Genomic DNA, 17,149 nt, shown 5'->3' with positions numbered 1-17,149 from the left:
TGCAGAATTTCTTAATACACTTGTGCACGAATATGACCTTGAAGACATTGGTAGCGTTTTCGCCAGCGGTACTCGTCCGCAGTTTACACACTTCCAGCAAGACAGCCATGCAAGGTTAGACAGATTATATGTCTCTGCCGAATTGATACCAATGTGTAGCGAGTACGAAGTGAAACCCATCGCATACAGCGATCACTGCTTGGTAACGGCCGCCTTTGGAAAGACGCAGAGGAAACGAATCTTTAGCTGGGACTTGTGGAAAATGAATGCGCAGCTGTTGGATGACGAAGCTTTTGTCGACGCTGTAACGAAAGAACTGAAAAATTTGACTGCAAGCGAGCCAGAATGTTACGCCATTCGTTGGGAAGATTTTAAGCAGAAAGTAAAAACAATGGCTATTGAAAGAAGTAGTGCAATTCGACGCAATCAGAAAGAAGCAGAGACAAAGCTTCGCCAGCAACTGCAGTTTTTTGTTAGTATGGAGAATGTCGAACCTGGTCTGTGTGTTAGAGGAATAAAGGAAGTGAAAACTGAACTTGAACGGATAGATTCGGAGAAGTACAAGGCGGCAGTAGTGAGATCAAGGTCCGAGAAGCTGTGGGCGGGAGAAATGCCAACCAAGCGGGCTCTCTCAGATGAAAAAAGATACGCATGTCAAAAAGAAATCCGCCAACTAGCTATAGGTGAAAACGTCACGTCTAACAGAAATGAAATTAAGCATGCGATTGCCGAGCACTTTAAAGAAATTCTAAGCCATCCACGGGACCTTAAAGATTGTTTCCAAAAAGAATTCCTTCCGTTGATGCCAAAGCTTGACGAAGAAGTAAGGACACAGCTAGAACAACCAATCACACCAAGTGAGATAGAATGCGCAATAAATGAGCTGGCAGTCGGGAAAGCACCTGGGCCGGATGGCTTAGGGGCCATTTTCTATAAAACCTTCCGGTCTGAGGTTGCCCAAGTTCTTTATCACGTTGTTAGCGAAGCGTATGACCAGAAAAGACTACCCTTGTCCTTCACAACCTCGCATATCGTGCTAATCCCGAAGAGTGATGATGCTCAGAAACGTTTGTTGCCAGGCTCATATCGCCCAATAACTCTTGCTAACGTCGACTATAAAATATTCACCAAAGTTCTAGCAAAGCGACTGCAAGGTGTTATTAAGAAGTTGGTTGGACCACACCAGACTTGTGGCATTAAAGGCCGCACTATCGCGACGAATGTGCACGTGGCTCGAAGCGTGCTCGAGTGTTGCGATGTGCTGGGCGATCACGTCGCGATGATGCAGCTTGACCTGGCAAAAGCCTTCGACCGTGTCTCGCACAAGGCATTGCTCTGCATACTTGAACACACGAATGTGGGCAGTGTGATTACGGAAGGCGTCACGATGGCGTACAAAAAATGTACAACGCGTATTATTGTTAACGGTGAGCTCACTGATAGCTTGTGCGTGCTCTCGTCGGTGAGGCAGGGATGCCCCCTTTCACCACTGCTGTTTGCCGCTTATCTTGAGCCACTCTGTCTGGCGATGGAACATAATGCGCGCATAACAGGTTACAGACTACAGGCTGCCGAAGTCAAAATTCTGGCGTACGCGGATGACATCGCGGTGTTCTGCGCCAGCAAAGATAGCATTAGAGAGGCAACTAATGTCGTCGAGAAGTTTTGTGATGCGAGTGGAGCCCAGATAAACTGGGATAAAAGTCATGGCTTCTGGCATGGCGATTGGGTGGACACACCAGAAGCCTTTTGTCGGCTCACCTGGTCAATGGTGCCAACGCAGTACCTTGGTGTGCCTCTCGGAAATTATCGCGACCCTGAACCGTACTGGAGGGATCAAGCCTTGATGGCTAAAGAAAAGGCGAACGGGTGGCAAGGCAAGCAACTGTCGATGTTTTCTAGAGCCACTGTCTGCAACCTTTTTTTGATATCAAAAATCTGGTACGTCATGAATGTGTTGTGTGCGGCGAGGATGAGCATTCAAAAAATGCATCGGGTTTTTGCTATTTTTATTTGGGCCTCGACTTGGGAGCGGTCCAGTCGAACGAATTTGTTTTTGCCTGTAAAGAAAGGAGGTCTTGGCCTGGCTCACTTGTTTCTGCGACAAATTGTGGCACGCTTTGTTTTTTTACGAGATCAGAATGATATCTTCCTGCGCACAGTTATACAAGTAAGACTGTATAGACTTCTGCCTGGATTCGTAGTCTCGTCTGTGCAAAATATGTGCGGAAGGGTGACTGGATACCTGCATGAAGTTGTTTTATCGTATAGGCTGTTGAATGTACGTTTTTCCCAGCAGTACCTGTCAACCGTTACAAAGAAAAAACTCTACAGAGACCTTGTAGATGTCATGCTCCCTGTACCTTTGTACCGTTCTCCACATCGCGGTGGCCCAGGACAGGACGTCCTAAAAAGAGTGAAGAAAATGCCTATACTACCCTCCGCCAAATCGTTCTTTTTCAAGTTACATACAAACACCCTCCCAGTTAAGACCTGGCTTCACGATAAAGGACTCTTCATTCCCTGGAACACTGACTGCTTTTTATGCAAGAAACCCGAAACAATAGAACACGTATTTCTAGACTGCTGGGACCCGATCTTTCATTGGGATGTACTCCAAAGAACCTTAAAAAAACAGTTACCCCTGGATCCGTACGGCATACGTTTCTTGCCTGTGAATCCCTCAGAGGAAATACCTTATGACCTCATTATGGTCCTGGGCCTCCACGCGGTGTGGAAAACACGAATGCAGTTTGAACACGCGGACTTGGTTGTTCGCCCGGTTCGCGAACATTTCATTGAGAGCGTTGTGCGCTTAAGAAATGTGTACAACGCACTGCCTGATCCACCACAATGGATAACTGTACTAGATGGATTAATGTCGCTCAAAAAATTTTAAAGTCGTGTCGGCCGAAGTGTGGCCGCCATGTTTTATTTCTTGTAACCTCTTGATTTGTACGTCAAAATCGGCAATAAAGAAAAAAAAAACTATTTCGGGAGTGCATGCATAGGTGTATTGAAGGTCAAAAACTTGCTCCTGAAGCTCCCGAGTGGCTCGAAAGAGTCGAGCCTTTGGTGACGCTTAAGGAGTTTTAACGTGACGAAGCCACGCACCGCCAGGCGGATAGGGTTGTTAATTATTGCTCATTGTGCTCTGTAAGTGTATCTGTGTACTGTGGTTCTTGCCGAAGTCAGGCAATAAAGAAAAAAAAAGCCGCTATAGCTCAGTGGTAGAGCGCTGGTCTTGTAAACCAGAGGTCGTGAGTTCGAACCTCACTGGCGGCTTCCCTTTTGTTTTGGCCTAGACGAAGATGCCAACTTTGTGTCACAGAATTAATCGGCCCTGAACAGTGGCCGCTATACCTCAGTGGTGGATTCCATTTCCGGACGCCGAGGCGAACGGACGTGTGTGTCAAGGGTTCCGTAGGAGCGGCTTCAGGGGCCCAGCAGGGCCGCGGTAACAGGATTTTTGGCTCTGATGACCGGGATTATCAAGTGCTTTTGCCTCAGCTACCTACAGGGCGAGTTGTTTTAAGCACTCTTTTTTTGCATGACGATGTGCGTGAAAGGCCATATCGTCTGGAAGACTTCCGTGACACACTGGCTAGCCTAGGCCTGCTGTCTGAAGTTATCTCCCTGGGGGCGTATCAGATGAGTCATGTATGGGCTGTAACTTTCAAAAACGGAGAAGGTGTGCATAAGCTTTTGGCTTTGAAGGAATTGATTGTGAAGGAAAGGCGGCGCGTTGTGCTAGACCCTAACAACCAAGCCTTGCGTATCAAGCTTCATTAGATGCTTCACAATGTACTAGACGATGACATACATGCGGCGCTCTTGCCGTACGGAAGAGTGGCGGACGTCTCCAGGGAACGGTGGCGTGCTCAAGGTGTGCCGAAAAAAGTATCCTCGACACGCTTGATGGCCTTAAATTTGAAGACGGATGTGACAGTGGACAACTTGCCACATCAGATCCGTGTTGCAGGTGAACTGGGACTTGTTGTGGTGCCCTGCAGGTCGCCGCTATGCTTGCGCTGTCGCAATGCCGGCCACATTCGACGTGACTACCGCGTGCCACGCTGCGCGCTGTGCCACCGATACGGCCTCGGAGAAGAGCAGTGCGAGAAGACGTACGCCCCTGTGACGCAGAAAGTTACGAGGGAATTAGACGTCAACGACCTGCTGATGGAGGAAGCCGTAGCTGAGTAATCTTCGAAAGGAGTGGAGAATAGCGGCGAGGACGCGAAGTCTCCAGAACAGAAGTCCGGAGTTGACCACAAGGCCGAGGGCAATGATTCTGCGTCTCCTACTACTTCTAAACCGGGGCGCAGAACAACGAACATGACTAGGGGCGCAAGCCCTCTAAGGTCGCACGGTGGAACAATTCCTGCGGATGGAGCTGAGGCAATGGACGCCAGCGAGAAAGGCACAAGCGGTGAGGTGGTGAAGAGAACTCATGATGAGTTAGCTAACTAGGATGGACCACCAAAGGAGCCGAATAACAATGAACCGCCGCCAAAGACGCCGGGTTGCATCGGGCGACGCTACGCCCGAAACCGAACATCCCGCAACGCTACGCCCGAAAGCGAACATCCCGCCGGATACAAGTTCGGTGGTAACGCCATTTAGCAGACAAACTGGGTGCCGCCGAAGGTGCCGGGCTTCTTTTGATTCGAAATGGAAGAAACAACGCAAACTTTGAGCAACACATTCGAGGTACGGTTGAAGATTTCACTGGACTTGATTATGCTGTGTCATTTTGTAAATTTTCACCTTAGAATTATTGAAACAGTGTCAGTCATGTTTGTAATGACTCCATTCGTATCTTTCTGCTTCATTTACTTGACTCAAAAAGGCGAACTTAAATTTTTCCCTATGCATAGCGACATTTAATGTCAGAGGCTTGGCTGCAAGACGACGGCAATACCAGCTTAGCAGCCTTTGCATGGAAAACGACCTAGATCTAATGGGGTACAAGAAACAAAGGTGGAAGGACAAGAGCAGACTGATCGTATGATCTCACCTTTCACAACGTGTTATAATGTCCGTGTATGCCATGCCATAGGAAGATCTGCCGGCTGTGCTGTATTGATACGCAAAAGTATGGGGATTATTGAGGAAATGATTACTGTGTCTGAAACTGGTCGCCTCATTGTCTTGGATTTTTCGTTTAAGGGGGAAAAATGGCGTCTGGTTTGTGTCTATGCCCCCAACAATGTCAGTGAGAGATGTATTTTTTTTTGAACAACTCAATCAGTATCTGCCTTGTGAAAGAAATGTTATTCTGCTGGGAGACTTTAATTGTGTTTGCTTTTCTGAGGATAGATCGAAAGTGGCCTACGTACGTGATCGAAGCGCCGACTTACTTGGTCCTTGGTGGATGACTATAACTTGGAGGATGTAGGTCACACAATAACAAGCGGCGGGCGGCCACAGTTCACTCACACCCAGCAAGGTAGTCAAGCAAGGCTTGACAGAGTTTACGTGTCCTTAGCTCCAGTCCCCCACTGCAATAGCTACAATGTTATACCTGTTTCATTTTTTGATCACAGCCTCGTGAATTTCGTCATTGGCAATAAGCAAAAGCAGCCACGATTTAACTGGTACGTGTGGAAGTTGAACGCTAAATTGCTCAGTGATGAACCCTTTGTTAAAGGAGTTGAAGGAAAACTAGGGCAGCTAGTGAATGATGCCCCACGAAATTACTCGGCTGCCTAGGAACAATTTAAAAATGAAGTGAAAATGGCAGCGATTGAAAGAGCAAGCATCAAGCGTCGAAAGGAGATGAAGAATGAGAAAGGTGTGCAGCGCCAGCTAGAATACTTGTTAAACGCTGCGAGTTTGGAGCCTGAAAAAGTGGCAGACGAAATAAAATAACCAAAAGTGAACTTGAGGTAATAGGCAATGAAAGATATAAGGCAGCTATGATTCGTGCACGAGGCGAACGATTATGGCTTGGGGAAGCACCGAATAAACGCACTCTTACTGACGAGAAAAGGTATACATCAAAAATGAAATCAAACTGATCCGCTATAAAAACGAGGTGACGGGTGAGCACAAAAGATAGAGGAGGCGTTCGTGGAATATTATCGCGAGTTGTTTCGCAACGTTACTCGTGTCAGCGACACTCTCATCACAGAATTCATGACTGGTATGCCAAAGATAGCAGATGGCGTCAGAGACAGTCTTGAGGAAGAGATAAGTGTTTCCGAAATCGAGGCCGCTATCGGCGAACTGCCGGCAGGAAAGTCCCCGGGACCAGACGGTTTAGGAGCCATATTTTGCAAGGTGTTCGCCCATCAACTAGTATATGTGTTGCATCGTGTTATCAATGAGGCGTATAAAACAAGGCGAGTGCCACCGTCCTTCAGAGCTGCTCATATCGTCTTGATTCCCAAGATGGATGATCGTGACAAGCTGCTGTGAGTAGGTTCATACAGGCCTATCAGCCTTGCGAACACTGTTTACAAAGTGTTTATGAAAGTGCTCGCGAAGCGGGTGCAAGGTGTGATCAAGCACTTGGTCGGGCCGCCACAAACATGCGGCATCAAAGGTCGATCAATCTATGCGAACAATCTACACGAACACTACGGAGCCGCCTTCTGACCCGCTTACACATATCCTACGCAACACATACAGAAGAACGGGTCCGCATCCCTGAAGCCTGGCGCTTTGCACTCCAGGTGCTACCCCTTCCGAAGAACATGACTGCAGACACCCATGATGGTCGCCGTCTCGCGTGGGCGAAGGCTATTTCTCAACAATATGGCCATGAGCCAGGTGTCTTCTATGTGGATGCAGCCGGCCCACACCATGGGGATTGGTACACGGCGGCCGTAATCCACCAAAACACTACAGTTCAGAGCCTTACTTTCCGTGCCCCAAACATTACATTTGCGGACGAGATCGCCATTGCACTGGCCGCCGCAGATCCAGAGTCTCGAGTCATTATTACGGACTCCAGGGGCGCCTGCCGCAATATTGAGCAAGGGTATATTCCAGACCGTGCTTTCAAAATTCTCCACGCATGCGAATACACAGGGTTTCCGACCCATCGTACCATCGTGTGGGCTCCGGCTCATGCGGGTCTTGAGGGGAACGAGACAGCCGACGCTGCCGCCCGCGCGCTTACTCACCGGGCGTCGCGTCATCCGCAGCCTGATCCGGAATTCAATTTCAATCCGGCCATCCCCTTTAAAGAGATCACCTCTCTTTATCAAAATTTTCACGTTCCCTATCCCCCTCCCTGTAAAGGCCTCGCCAGGGTGGAGGAGCGCTGGCTTCTCCGCCCCTATACCAATACTGTACTGTGCCCGGCAGTACTTAAGCACTTCAATTCTTCCTTCTCGGGCACGTGCCCACACTGTGAGGAGGAGTATTCGGACACCTACCACATGGCGTGGGCATGCCCTTCCAATCCTGCCTACCCACCCCACCTCCACCCCACTCGAGAGGACTGGAAAGCTGCCCTGCGCGGCTGCTCCGAACTCCATGCCCAACAGGCATTGGTAGCTAGAGCCCGGGCCGCTGCGGAAGCTACAGGGATCCCGGAAAAGGGATCCCTCCTAGTGTTTGTAAGGGGCGGGCCCTTCCGGCTCGCCCCATCGACCTCTCACTGTAAATAGGAATAAAAGTTTTCCTCCTCCTCCTCCTCCACTCACGTAGCCAGAAATGTGTTAGAATGCTGCGACGACATGGACGGCCAAGTTGCCATGTTGCAACTCGATTTGGCGAAAGCTTTCGACAGGGTGTCACACGAGGTCCTCTTCTGCATATTGAAGCATAAAAATGTAGGCAGCACAATTTTAGACGGTGTAATGATGGCCTATCGCGATTGCTGTACCTAGCTGATAATAAATTCGACACTAACGGAAAGGGTTTCAGTGCAATCTTCAGTAAGACAAGGATGTCCACTGTCTCCTCTCCTGTTTGGTATATATGTCAAACCATTTTGTTTAGGAGTAATTCATTAAAGAGCAATACGAGGTTTCAGAATGTATTCTACTGAAGTAAAACTGTTGCCGTATGCTGACGGCATAGCCGTATTCGGCCAAGATCGCGAGAGTGTGTTGGAATTGGTCAACCTCGCTCAGGCATTCTGTAAGCTAACGGGCTCAGAGATAAACTGGGAAAAAAGTGTTGGTATATGGCATGGTAACTGGAACGTCAAACCAGAAACGTTTGCTTCTACGACATGGACACGCACACCTACGACGTATCTTGGTGTGCCATTCGAGCACTATCAGGAACCCGCAAGGTACTGGAGCATTGCAACGAAGAGAATGAAGGAGAGGACGATAAACAGGCAAGGTCGCGGCCATTCATTGTTTGCGCGTGCCTCTGCTTGCAATTTGTTCTTGATAGCCAAAGTTTGGTATGTGTTGCAAGTGCTGTGTATGCCCCGGCACATGTGGTAGAGCGCTGGTCTTGTAAACCAGCGGTCGTGAGTTCGAACCTCACTGGCGGCTTCCCTTTTCTTTTGGCCTAGACGAAGATGCCAACTTTTTGTCACAGAATTAATCTGCCCTAACCAGTGGCCGCTATAGCTCAGTGGTAGAGCGCTGGTCTTGTAAACCAGCGGTCGTGAGTTCGAACCTCACTGACGGCTCCCCTTTTTTTTTGGCCTAGACGAAGATGCTAACTTCGTGTCACAGAATTAATTGTCTCTGAACAGTGGCCGCTATAGCTCAGTGGTAGAGCGCTGGTCTCGTAAACCAGCGGTCGTGACTTCGAACCTCACTGGCGGCTCCCCTTTTCTTTAGGCCTAGACGAAGATGCCAACTTCGAGTCACAGAAATATTTGGCCCTGAACAGCGGCCGCTATAGCTCATTGGGATTCTGTTTCCGGCCACGCCAGTGAACGGACGCGGGATGCAGGGCTCGGGCAGGAGCCGCTTCAGCAGCCATGTCTGGCCGCGGTAACAGGGCTGTGGAACAGGAAAACGACAATCAGATTGTACTGCCAAGTCTCCCAATAGGGCGTTTTGTTCTGAAATAGCTTTTTTTGCACGCGGATATTAGTGCCCGCCCGTACCGGGTGGAAGATTTCCGTTACGCTTTGGCTCAGCATTCACTGCTCCAAGACGTTATCGCCTTGGGGGCGTATCGCATGAGCCACGTTTGGGCGATCACATTGAAGGATGCGGACGCAGTGAAGAATATTGCAGGCGTCGTGAGCTGCTTGTGAAGAAACGCCGGTGCCTGGTGATTGAGCCGGTCAACCAAGATGTGCACCTCAAGCTTGACTGGCTGCTACACAGCGTGCCGGACGAAGACGTGCGGGTCGCGCTTGCGCCGCATGGAAAGGTGTCCGAAGTTACGCGGGAGCGCTGGCGCGTGCACGGCGCGTCACGAAAGGGCTCGATCACCAGGATCGTCACGCTGAAGTTCAAACCTGGCGTAAAACGTGACGACTTGCCGCACCAACTGAATGTCGGTGGTGAGTAGGCGCTCGTCGCGGTTCCAGGAAGGCCTCCGTTGTGTCTTCGTTGCCGAAGTACGGGGCACATTCGTCGGCAGTGTAAAGTCCCGCGGTGGGGTACCTGTCGACGTTTTGGCTACGAAGACAGTCAGTGCTCAAGTTCTTACGCGAGCATCGCCGGTCCTAGAAGCAGTGAAGATGCTTCGGATCACCTGATGGACGAGGCGGACGCGGAAGAGGCTGCCAAAACAACGGGGCAATCAGCGAGAAAAGAGGGGCTTATTTTGACGCCTCTAGTAAAGAAGACGACGTCCGCCACCGCAGCGGCTACCCCACGAGTAGAGCAGGAGCCCCAGAAAGGTGGTGGTGATAGAACGGTGGAAACGCCACCACAAACTCTCCCAGCGCCAGGCAGCGTGGAGTCGCGCAACGCCGACACCATGGAAGTCAGCGATGATGCGGCTGTCTTAACCGCTGCGAAACGGTCCCATGAGGAAAGCGTCGCCGACAAGCCGCAGGCCGGAGCTGGCAGCAACGAGACACCATCAAAAACAACGGGGACTCGACGTCCGACCTTCAAGCCGCGGCCGAACGTTGAGGCTGCGACACGGCAGGCGGAGAAACCGACACCGTATTTTTCCTGTGTTTCGATGGTGGGAGTGTTGGTTGTGCGTCGTCCGACTTAGTTTGCTCTCACCTGGAACGCTGATTTTGTGTGCGCGGAATATGGAACCTTTTGCAGGGAATGTGATTATATTGCCTCCTGACGCATCGTTGGGAGGCCGCATATGCGTGCAAACGCAGCGGAACAAGGAGAGCCACACACACGACTGAGGTGGTAGGCGCCATATGGAGTAGATGAAGTTTTTTTTTTTGCTTAATCGCATGGCTTCTAAACTAGGAGCCCCATTGCGTGTCGTAACTTTGAATGTTAGAGGGCTGGGAGCACGAAGGCGGCAATGTCAACTTAATCGCTTGATGCTTGATAATGACCTAGACTTAAGAGCTGTGCAAGAGTCAAAGATAGACTCTCAAGAACAGGCCGACCGCATGCTGTCATCTTTCCGTGCAAACTTCGATGTGTGTGTATGTCATTCTGTCGGTCCATCAGGTGGATGCCTTCTTTTTATTGGTAATACACTAGGTATAAGTGTAGAGTCTGTACTTGCACGTGAAAGTGGTCGTCTCTTGGTTGCCGATTTTTCGTTTTCAAATTTACTTTGGAGCGCAATTTGCGTTTAGGCCCCCAATGTTGAAAGTGATCGTCAGTTGTTTTTTTTTCTTCTATTGAGCCTTACATGAGTTGTGACAAGGTTTTGATCCTAATGGGAGACTTCAACTGTGTGTGTGCTGCTACTGACCGCGTAAAGTGTAGACCAGAGAAGGACAAAAGTGCGGAACTGTTGAATGCCTTGGTGCACGACAATTCCTTGGAAGACGTTGGAGATATGTTTTCTGCCGGAACCCTGCCTGAATACACGCATTTTCAGCGCGATAGTCATGCAAGATTGGATAGGTTGTATGTATCGGTTGATATCGTGCCGCTCTGCACTGGATACGACGTAAAACCAGTGTCGTTTAGTGAGCACTGCCTTGTGAGTGCGACTTTTATAATAAAAGGAAGAAAATCACGCTTTAACTGACATCTGTGGAAGTTGAACAAAAATATTTTAGATGACGAAGAATTTTTCAAGGAAATTAGAAAAGACTTGGACAGTGCGCTAGCTGCGCCCGAAGACAGCGTTTCAGTCGAATGGGACAGTTTCAAAGAATGACTGAAGATTAAAGCAATAGAAAGGAGTAGCGTAATTCAGTACCAACGGAAGGAAAGAGAAAAAGAACTTAACGAACAGCATGGAAAGTAGTAAGTCAGGTTTTTTCATTAAACAAATAAAAGAAGTCAAATGTCAGATCGAAAGAATCGATACCCACAGGTACAGAGCGGCGGTTATACGCTCAAGGAACGACAGATTATGGGCAGGCGAAGCACCTACGAAGCGAGCGCTATCAGTTGAAAAGCGCTACGCTCGCCAGAAGGAAATTAGGCAAATAAGACACGAGGGGGACATTGTCAACGAGTGTAGAGGTATTCAGCGCGCTATTACGGAGCACTTTTCTGAGCTTCTTATTAATGAGCACGAGCGCATAGAAGTCTTTGAAGAGAATTTTTTACAACTGATGCCAACTCGAGAGGACGATGTTAAAGAGCGTCTTGAGCTGCCTATTACTTTGGAAGAGATTGAGACGGCAATAAATGACCTCCCATCTGGGGAATCTCCTGGGCCAGATGGGCTGAACGCTGCCTTCTATAAATTATTTTAAAACCAAGCTTCTCAGTTTTTATTGAATGTCATAACTGAAGCTCATGAACGAAAAAAGGTCCTGTTGTCGTTCACTACTTCACACATTGTTGTTCGCAGTTCTGCTGACATAGAAAAACGAATCTTGGTGGGTTCCTACCGACCTATCAGTCACACCAACGTCGATTACAAGTTGTACATGAAGGTTCTAACCGAAGGGCTGCAGAGCGTAATCGACAACTTAGTTGGGCCACACCAAACCTGTGGCATCAGAGGTCGCAGCATAGCCACAGATATACATGTTGCAAGAACAGTACTGGAATGTGTTGACGCGCTTGGAAGGCAGGTTGCTATGATAGAGCTAGATTTGGCAAAAGCATTCTATCGCGTTTCGACGACATTCTTTTCTGCATCTTAGACCGTTCAAACCTTGGTATTGTAATCGTAGATGGTGTGAAAATGGCATCCGCAAACTGTTCGACGCGTATCATAGATAATGGTGAACTTACTGACAGCCTCATAGTCCGCTTGTCGGTGAGGCAAAGGTGCCCGCTCTCTCATCTGCTTTTTGCAATGTATCTCGAGCCGTTGTGCCTGACCATTCTCAACAGTGATTATGTCATGGATTTCACGCTGCAATCCGCGCATGTAAAACTCCTTGCATACGCGGACGACATAGCAGCCTTTTGCACGAACAGAAACAGCATTCTTGAAGTTACGAGGGTTGTAGAAAACTTCTGTGGCCAGACTGGATGTGAGGACAACTGGAAGAAAAACTCTGGAGTTTGGCACGGGGATTGGGACATTACACCGAATTTTTTGTCACGACTGCAGTGGTCTCGCTTACCAGCTCGCTACCTTGGTATGCCCCTCAACTGTTATCGCGATCACAGCTCACACAGGAGTGAAGAGACGTCAATTGCGAGAGAGAAAGCGGACGCGTGGCAAGGAGGGCAGCTGTAAATCTTGAGCTGCCTATTTCGCGCGCCTATGTCTGCTACGTGTTTCTGATCTCGAAGATATGGCATGTCATGAATGGGCTGTGTGTATCGAGAGCCGCTATTAAAAAAAAATTCACCATGTGTTTGCTGTTTTTCTTTGGTCGTCGACCTGGGAGAAAACCAGGCGAACAAACCTGTTTCTTCCAGTTAGAAACGGAGGCGTTGGATGGAGGCCTCAAGTGGTATCACGCTTTATATTCCTGCGTCACCAAATGGACATCTTTTTGAGAACTGTTATGGAAGCACTGCTGCAAAGACTGCTCCCCACAATTGTAGGGTCGTGCGGCGAAAGCATGTGTGGCGCTGTGACGGGATATTTCCGTTAGGTCGTTCTCTCTTTCAAGTTCTTAGAAGTTCGTTTCTCTGGACTACTTGTACAATGTAAGCAAAAAAAAAGCTGTACAAAGACCTGGTTGACACCATGATGCCGGTACCTTTGTATCGTGCGCCTTACCGTGGAGGCCCAGGGTAGGATATATTAAAACGTGCGAAGAAGAAGCCAGTTAGGCCGGCAGTCAAAACATTCTTTTTCAAGTTGCACAGTAATACACTGCCCGGAAAAACGTGGCTTCATGAAATAGGACTGTTTGTCCCTTGGACAACGAACTGCTTGTTATGTAAAAAGCCAGAAACTATCGAGCACGAGTTTCAGGTTGCTGGGACGCAGCATTTTATTGGGACGTCCTACAGAGAACTATTAAAAAGAACTCCCACCGGATCCCTATGACATCCGGTTTTTACCAGTGGATCACGTAGATGTACCTAATGATTTATTCATGCTCCATGGCCTCCACAGCTTGTGGAAAACACGAATGCAAGTAAGGCACGCGGATATCAATAACCACAGTGTACCGGAAAACTTCATTGAAAGTGCTTTTTGCCTACGGGAATCTTTCCGAGAACAACCTGACCCACCTCAGTGGGTAACACTTCTAGATGACTTGGTCAAGCTAAAGAAACTTTAACCTCACTTGTGTCAGCTGAAGTGGTATTTTAAATAAGCCTTTATGTTATGTCGTTTTCGGAAATAAAAAAATAGCTCTTCCGGTCGGTGAGAGAGGGAGGTGTGGGGCTAGCCCATTTGTTTTTGAGGCAGGTCGTCTCCAGATTTATATTTCTGCGGGACCAAAGTGATCCTTTCTTAAGAAGCGTCATACAAGTTAGGCTACGTGAACTCCTTCCAAATTTCGTTGTGCCGACGAGTGACGTACGAAGCACGTGTGTCCGCGGTTTCCTGTTTGAGGTGGTTGCTGCTTTCCAGATGTTGAAAGCTTGTTTTTCTTTAGAATTTTTGTGTACTGTCTCTAAGAAGCAATTGTACAAAGATATATGTGATTTAATGATGCCCGTGCCTTTGTATCGTACCATATACAGAGCAGGCCCAGGAGGAGACGTCCTAAAAAGAGTTAAAAAGATGCCAATTCGCTCTTCAGCCAAAACATTCTTCTTCCAGCTCCACAGCAATACACTGCCGGTAAAACCATGGCTTGAAGCAAAGGGAATCTTTGTTCCGTGGTCTACAAACTGTCTATTGTGCAGAAAGCCAGAGACAACAGAACACATCTTCCTCGAGTGTTGAGATGCCGTATTCTTGTGGGACATCCTTCAAAGAACCTTAAAAAAAGACCTCCCGTTGTCACCTCGCGGCATCCGGTTTCTACCTGTCCGAGATCTTGGTAGTATACCCCTAGATATGGTCCTGCCGCTGGGCCTGCACACTCTGTGGAAAGTGCGTATGGCAGTCCGGAATGCAGACATTGATACTCGCCCTGCGAGACAGTACTTTACTGAGAGCATTTTATATGTCAGAGATGCACTCAAGTCCCAAAATGACCCCCCAGAATGGATTGGTATCATGGATGAACTTGAAAACTTGAAACACTTTTAATGAACGCGCCACCAAATGTCGAAGGACGTATTTTAACATTTCATGTACAGTGATCTTGTTTTTCGCCAACCCGGCAATAAAGAAAAAAAATAGCTCAGTGGTAGAGCGCTGGACTCGTAAACCAGCGGTCGTGAGTTCGAACCGCACCGGCGGCTTCGCTTTTGTTTTGGCCCAAAGGAAGATTGTAACTTTGTGTCATAGAATGAATCAGCCCTGAACTGTGGCCGCTGTAGCTCAGTGGTAGAGCGCTGGTGTTGTAAACCAGCAGTCGTGAGTTCGAACCTCACTAGCGGCTTCGCTTTTGTTTTGGCCCAGAGGAAGATTGTAACTTTCAGTCATAGAATGAACCGGCCCTGAACTGTGGCCGCTATAGCAATACACAGAATATTTCCGACATACGTGTGGCGCTCTCAATGGGAGCCCATGAGGCGTGACAACTTGTTCCTTCCCTTAGTGGGTGGTGGAGTGGGCCTTGTTCACCTGTTCGTGCATCAACTTGTTTCCCGTTTTATCTTTTTCAAATCGGCAAGCCACCCGTTTCTGGTAGCTGTGCTTATTAGGCGGCTTAGTTTTCATTTGCCTTACTTATTCGCACCGACTGTGCAGGCTCGTGAGGGGACTTTATGGGGATTCCTTAAGGAGGTTGCTGACACTTTCAACTCCCTCACTGTGCGCTTCTCTCTAGATTACCTGTATAGCGTCTCGAGAAAACAGATGAACCAGGCTCTCTCTGAGTCATTGTTCCCTACACCATTGTATCGGCAGCCTTATCTGGGGTCTTTGGACATCAGTGCTCTAAAGCGTGTTAGGCGGATGTGCATTCAGGCAGCCGCTAAAACGCTCTTTTTCAAACTACACTCAGCGACGCTGCCTGGTTGGCACCAGGCAGCGTTACAACAAGGGCATGTTGTACCCTGGAATGTGAATTGCCGTCTGTGTAACGTGCATGAGACAATTGATCATTGCTTCATCCAGTGCCGTGATGCCATGTTCTTTTGGGACATACTACAACGAACTCTTAAGAAGGACATTGAAATTACACCAAACACTATTATATTTCTGACTGTTGGCAAAAACTCTGTTGTGCCTTATGACTTGTTTGTGTTGATGGGACTATTCAGTCTTTGGAAAAGCCGTATGATGGACAGACATGCCTAGCCACCAAGATCGTCCAAATCTGTGTTTCGTGAAGAGTGTGCTTTGGTGAGAAGTGTATATGCTGCACGCGAAGAACCTCCAAGCTGGCTACCGTGCCTAGATGCATATGTGTGCCTCCCTGAATTTTGATGTTTTGATGGGGATGCAGTGTTGAGTTAGGGCTATGGCGGGCTCCTATTAAGCAGCCCGGTAACATGAGACGCGAACCAGTCTGATTGAAGTTTTCCTCCTTTATACGGAACTTCTTCCATGCAATAACGAAAAAAAAGTGGCTGCTATAGCTCAGTGGCATTCTACTTCCGGCCACCGAGCGTGACGGACGCAGGATCATGAGCTCCAGCGGAGCGGCGATAGCGGCCCTTTCCAGCCGCGGAAACAGGCTCGAGGACAATGAAGATAGCGACTATCAGATTATTCTGCCAACTTTGCCCACCGGACGCGTTGTTTTTAACACGCTTTTTTTGCACGGCGATGTGCGGGTTAGGCCATACAGGGTCGAGGATTTCCGCGACGCCCTTGCCAACGTTGGTGCGCTCCCCGACGTGTTGGCGTTGGGGGCGTATCAGATCAACCATGTGTGGGCTGTCACCTTAACCAGCACAGAAGCAACAAAGAAGCTGGCGGCGTTCAAGGAACTGGAAGTTAAAGGTCGCCGCTGCCTCATCATCGATCCCGAAGACCAACAAGTGAAGCTGCGACTCCACTGGATGTTGCACGGCGTGGCAGATGATGACATCCGGACGGCCTTTGCGGCTTTTGGGAACGTGACCGAAGTGACCCGGGAGAGGTGGCGAGTTCAAGGCGTAAAGGAGAAGGGGTCCACCACGAGGGCGGTGCTCCTGAAATTGAAGCCGGGCATCAAGGTAGATGACTTACCGCACCAGCTGCGAGTCGCCGGGGAATTAGCCCTTGTCGTTGTGCCTGGGCGGGCGATGCAGTGCTTACGCTGTCGAGGCACGGGACACGTCCGCCGCGAATGTAAGGTGCCCCGATGTTCGAAATGTAGGCGCTACGGACATGAGGAGGCTGACTGTGTGCTCACGTACGCTTCGGCCGCGGGACCTGGAACGAGGGAGCGGTCGGCAGAGCTCACTATGGACGTAGTCGAGGCAGAGGAGGCGGCAAAGGGAACCGGAGAAGAGCGTACGCAGGCACAGGAGACAGACTCGTCGGGAGACTCCCCTCGAGACATCAATGCTGCCAGCGGTGCGGGGAGGAGTGACGCTACACCTGACCTCCCTAGGTCAGAGGAAGAGACGTCACCTCAGCCGGCAGACGACATGGAGCAGGATAACGGTGAGGAGCACCCGGACACCAGCGGTACTCGTTCGCCAAGCGTCACAGCCCCAGCCAAGCGACCCCACACACAGACCGATCTCGAAGG

The 17,149-nt window shown here is 49.2% G+C and overlaps 4 non-coding genes across 4 annotated transcripts; all 4 read left to right on the top strand.

Annotated features, from left to right (window-relative positions):
- The first annotated feature begins 3,213 nt into the window (after positions 1-3,213).
- Positions 3,214-3,285, top strand: TRNAT-UGU (transfer RNA threonine (anticodon UGU)). The gene has a single exon. It is a non-coding gene; the product is annotated as a tRNA-Thr (tRNA).
- A 5,248-nt stretch (positions 3,286-8,533) lies between these two features.
- On the top strand, positions 8,534-8,605 carry TRNAT-UGU (transfer RNA threonine (anticodon UGU)). Its single transcript has one exon. It is a non-coding gene; the product is annotated as a tRNA-Thr (tRNA).
- Positions 8,606-8,673: 68 nt separating this feature from the next.
- On the top strand, positions 8,674-8,745 carry TRNAT-CGU (transfer RNA threonine (anticodon CGU)). Its single transcript has one exon. It is a non-coding gene; the product is annotated as a tRNA-Thr (tRNA).
- Positions 8,746-14,830: 6,085 nt separating this feature from the next.
- On the top strand, positions 14,831-14,902 carry TRNAT-UGU (transfer RNA threonine (anticodon UGU)). Its single transcript has one exon. It is a non-coding gene; the product is annotated as a tRNA-Thr (tRNA).
- The last annotated feature ends 2,247 nt before the right edge of the window (positions 14,903-17,149 follow it).

This window comes from Amblyomma mixtum, chromosome 8, assembly GCF_055824585.1.
Source record: "Amblyomma mixtum isolate Tamu chromosome 8, ASM5582458v1, whole genome shotgun sequence".
NCBI lineage: Eukaryota > Metazoa > Arthropoda > Arachnida > Ixodida > Ixodidae > Amblyomma > Amblyomma mixtum.
This window is presented reverse-complemented; position numbering and strand designations above follow the sequence as displayed.